Below are 5,504 nucleotides of genomic sequence, written 5' to 3'. Positions count from 1 at the left end.
AGCTACCTCGGCTCACCCCCGCTGCTGGCAAGGCTGGAGCCTGGGGAGGAACTATTTTTATACCTAGCGGTCTCTCCTATGGCTCTCGCGGCAGTCCTTGTCAAAGAAGAAGCAAAAGTCCAACGGCCAATCTACTACATCAGTCGCGTGCTAAGAGACGTCGAGACCAGGTATACCAAATTAGAAAAACTGACTTACGCCCTGTTGATTGCAGCCCGAAAGCTCCGACCCTACTTTCAAGGGCACACCATAACACTGCTCACTGACCAACCGATCAAGGCGATTCTACACCGGGTGGATGCCTCCGGGAGAACGGCAAAATGGGTGATCGAGCTCACAGAATTCGACATCAACTATTGACCCAGGCCGACAGTGAAGGCCCAGATATTGGCAGATTTCATAGTGGAGTGTACTATCCCAAAGGAGGTCGAACCTGAACAAGGCGAAATTGACAACCTGAAACTCCGGCCGAACTCCCCCAAAGAAAAAGCAGATCCCTCTGATTACTTTTGGGCCCTCTACATGGACGGTTCTTCCAACATGTCAGGTGCAGGTGCGGGCCTGATCTTGATCAGTCCGGAGGGAATTATCATGGAGTACGCTCTGCGCTTCGAGTTCCCCGCAACGAATAACGGAGCGAAATATGAAGCTCTGATCGCAGAACTGAGGATCGCCAAAGAGCTGGGAATAGATCGGCTCCGGGTCCACAGCGACTCTCAGCTAATAGTGGGACAAGTCAGCGAAAACTATGAGGCGCGGGAGGACAGCATGGCTAAATATCTTGAAAAGATAAAAGAGCTCGTCCCCACTTTCGGTAGCTTTGACATCAGGCAGATTTCAAGGTTGGAAAATATCAGGGCCGACCTTCTCTCCAAGCTGGCAACGCTGGCTCTGGCCGAATTACCCAAAGATGTTCTCTTTGAAGTACTCAAGTGCCCGAGTACGGAAGAATCACGACCAGTTATGGAAATTGACCACGAGCCCAGCTGGATCGACCCACTGATAACATTTCTCAGAGACGGGGTTCTCCCCCAAGATGCGAAAGAAGCTCGGAAGCTCCGAAATTAAGCCTCCCGATACATCCTCTATGAGGGCAAATTGTACAAGAGATCATACTCTTTGCCCCTCTTAAAATATCTCCGGCCTTCGAAAGCCGACTACGCTTTGTGGGAAGTACATGAAGGAATCTGTGGAAACCATCTGGGGGCTAGATCTTTATCCCACAAGTTGCTCCGCCAAGGATATTACTGACCGACAATGCATCATGATTCGATTGAATATGTCAGAAAGTGTGATCGATGCCAGAGATATGCCAACATCCAGAGACAGCCCGCCATCGAGCTCACACCCTTGAGTGCCCCATGGCCTTTTGCACAGTGGGGGGTGGACATCCTTGGCCCCTTTCCCATGGCGTCTGGGCAGAGAAAGTTTCTCCTTGTGGCGATCGACTACTTCACCAAATGGGTTGAAGCCGAACCACTAGCAAAAATCACAGAAGTAAAAGTGCAAGATTTCATCTGGAAGTCAATCGTGTGCAGGTTCGGTCTGCCTAGGGTCCTAATCACTGATAATGGACGGCAATTCGCGGGAGTGAAATTCGCCAGATTCTGTGAAGATCTGAACATCTCCTACAACTTCACATCAGTAGCCCATCCTCAAGCGAACGGCGAAGCTGAGGTAACTAACAGAACCCTTCTACAGGGGATTAAGACAGGGCTCGAGAAAGCGAAGGAAACTTGGGCGGACGAACTTTATCATATGTTGTGGGCGTATCGAACTACCCAAAGGCTGCCCACAGGGGAGACCCCCTTTGCTTTGGCCTTCGGTACGGAGGCCGTCATCCCAATTGAGCTTAAACTCCCGTCGGCACGAGTCATGGCATTCGACGAACATCAAAATTTGCAAGGTCTTAAAGCCAACCTCGACCTGCTGGAAGAAAGGTGGGAGATAGCTCAGGTTCGAATGGCAGCTTACAGATAGAAAGTCGCTCGCTATTACAACTCTCGGGTTAGGAATAAAGTCTTTAGAGCAGGAGATCTAGTGCTTCGACGAGCCGCTGTCTCGCAACCTCAGGATCGAGGGAAGCTCGCCCCAAACTGGGAAGGCCCGTATGAGGTCAAAGAAGTAGTCCGACCCGGAAAGCTCGGAGGAGCCGACCTCCCGCGACCATGGAGCTTGGAGAACTTACGGATGTACTACCAATAACTTCGTTTTAATTAAAAGTTGTATATCTACATATCTTTGGCACTATCCTACATCTACAGGACAATCCAAACAAATTGTATCAGAAGCAACAGGGGAACCTCGTCTCGGCAAAGTCGAAGGCCCGGTTCTCTTTAGACCGGATGGGGGGAGAGGCCCTGCAACGCCCATATGCGCCCCCACAGTCCTGTTAGGGACAGGAGGAGAACCTCACCCTAACTTGAGCAAAGTCGAAGGCCCGGTTCCCTTTAGATCGGATGGGGGGAGAGGCCCTGCAACGCCCATATGCACCCCCATAGTCCTGTTAGGGACAGGAGGAGAACCTCGCCCTAACTTGAGCAAAGTCGAAGGTCCGGTTCCCTTTAGATCGGATGGAGGGAGAGGCCCTGCAACGCCCATATGCGCCCCCATAGCCCTGTTATGGACAGGAGGAGAACCTCGTCCTAACTTGAGCAAAGTCGAAGGCCCAGTTTCCTTTAGATCGGATGGGGGGAGAGGCCCTGCAACGCCCATATGCGCTCCACAGCCCTGTTAGGGACAAGAGGCGAACCTCGTCCTAACTTGAGCAAAGTCGAAGGTCCAGTTCTCTTTAGATCGGATGGGGGGAGGGGCCCAGCGACGCCCTAGTGTGCCCCTACAGCCGTGTTAGGGACAAGAGGCGAACCTCGCCCTAACCAGAGCTGAACCTTGTTACGACAGAAATAGGGAAAGAACCTTGCCCCGACATCAATTAAGGTCTGGGTATTCAAGACCAGATGAGAAAAAGGGGGACCTTCCCCAGCGGCCCCTTCACGATAAAACTCCGTCCGGACTCCTGCGGGAGCCGGACTTCGCCCTCGATTCTGATCGTAAGAAGGCTCCATCCGGACTCCTACGAGAACTGGACTCCATCTCTGACCTCAACTGCAGGCAAGCTCCGTCCGGGCTCTTACGGGAGCCGGACTCCTCCTCCAACTTCGGCTATAGGCAAACTTCGTCCGGACTCCCACGGGAGCCGAATTTTGCCTGACTTCAATTACAGGTAGACCCCGTTCGGACTCCCACGAGAGCCAGACCTCGCCCCGACTTCACCTGCGGAGCCGAACCCCCGCAGCCCCACCAAGAGCAAAAAAAAAAAAAGAGGAGAAGGGAATACAACAATAACAACGGTAAAAGAAAAAGTTCGGCAGACAACGATTCGACACAAAGTACGGACGAGATAACAAAATCACCTTCTCATTTTTCGACTAACAAGATGTACGTTACAAGATCCGGAGGGCCAGAAAAGAATACATTATTACAAGGCTCGAGAACACGGCTTGGAAGGGATACACCGGAGGCCACTTCAAGCTGCAAACTTCTCTTTTCGTTTCTATTTTTCCCAGCCGCATTTTCCAGTGCGTGTGACAAGCCTATCGACTCTCGCCCCCACCTTGTTTCGCTCCACCTCCGAAATTCCAACCCTAGGGGGAAAAGGATGGGATAGATTCCAGGGGGCAGTAAGGGCAACGACAGCGGCGACGACGACCTGTTTCAAGAAGAACCGGAGTTATCCCGGAGGCAGCAATGGCGTCAGAGATATGCGCCATCATCGAATGCTCCATGACAACCACCGTCCTAAGTGTTCCGGCAAGGTTGGCACGCGCTACTTCCACCGTCCCCGCAACAAGTTTTACTGCCCCACCATCGGCGCCGACCGCTTCTGGTCCCTCAGCCCCGACGGCATCAAGGATCCCGTCACAGCTTGTGACGACAGCTCTACCCTCTTGACCGGTGTCACCCCGTCCTGCTACTCTGAAATTCTCAGGCAGAACGCCTTCACCGGTTGTCCCCGTTATTAAACCCCTGTTGTTGAAGAAATTCTCCCTCGAGCCCCCTTTAAAGTGACGGAAACCCTCAGCGGTAGCTCGACAATCAGAGAACTCGTAGACTGCTGTTCTCCTCCTTGCGCTCTTCCAAGTCCGTGGCATCCTCTTAAGGTTGGCCTCCGGGACGGAGGCCCTGGCGGGGGAACCCCCAGAGAGGAATCGGGGGGCTGGAGATGGCAGAGAGATGGCAAAGACCAGTGTGGAGGATGCTCGGAGTCGGAAGGGGCACCGATGGAATGGTTGAGTGGCTAAGCTCTCAAGCGAAAGAAAGATGTCGTCCTTTAGGCGAAGTAAAGCCCCTGGAGGAAGGGTGGGGGGTTTAAATAGGCAACGGAGCCTAGCGCAATTATGGTGGCAGGTGCCCCTAGGCCAACCAATGCCTACCACGTGTCTCACTCGCCGCGACCTGGAGTTGACCGTTCGCAAACTTTCATGGCACGACGCTTGGGATCACGTCCCGGTGGGAGTTCCGAAAAGGCTCTTCGAGTCGCCCTAATCGAAAAAAGGCTCCAGCATGCGCGCATTAAATGCCAGCACATCTGAGGACGGTCGCGCGCAGACGTCAAGGGGAGAACTTCGACTGCGACGATCTTTCTGTACTTCCTTCGTTCGAAATTCAAACTCGGAAGTAGGGAGATTGGTGTTGGGTATAAAATACCCTCAGCCGAAGTTTCCGACGGGATTAACCCTCGCGAGTCTCCTCCAACTCCGACCGCAAGCAAACTCCGCCCGGACTCCTACGGGAGCCAGACTCCGCCCACAACTCCAACCGCAAGCAGACTCCGCCCGGACTCCTATGGGAGCCGGACTCTGTCCATAACTCCAACTGCTGGTAAGCGCCGCCCGGACTCCTACGGGAGTCGGGCTCCGTCCCCAACTTCAACCGCAAGGAAGACTCCGCCCGGACTCCTACGAGAGCCGGGCTCCGTCCCCAACTTCAACCGCAAGGAAGACTCCGCCCGGACTCCTACGGGAGCCGGGCTCCGTCCCCAACTTCAACCGCAAGGAAGACTCCGCCCGGACTCCTACGGGAGCCGGGCTCCATCCACAACTCCAACTGCTGGTAAGCGCCGCCCGGACTCCTACGAGAGTCGAGCTCCGTCCCCAACTTCAACTGCAAGGAAGACTCCGCCCGGACTCCTACGGGAGCCGGGCTCCGTCCCCAACTTCAACTACTGGTAAGCTCCGTCCGGACTCCTACGGGAGTCGGACTTCGCCTCTGACTTTAATTGCAGGTAGACTTTGACTGGACTCCTACGGGAGCCTGATCTCGCCAGCTACAGGGAGACTTCGTCCGAACTCCTACGGGAGCCGAACTTCGTTCCCAACCTCAGTGCTGAAAGGCTCCACCCGAACTCCTACGGGAGCCGAGCTCTGCCTACGGCTTCAGATAAATTTCGTCCGGACTCCTACGGGAGCCGGACTCCGCCCCCGACTTCGCTTGCAGGTGAACTT

Source organism: Elaeis guineensis, chromosome 16, assembly GCF_000442705.2.
Source record: "Elaeis guineensis isolate ETL-2024a chromosome 16, EG11, whole genome shotgun sequence".
NCBI lineage: Eukaryota > Viridiplantae > Streptophyta > Magnoliopsida > Arecales > Arecaceae > Elaeis > Elaeis guineensis.
Note: the sequence above shows the minus strand (reverse complement) of the source record.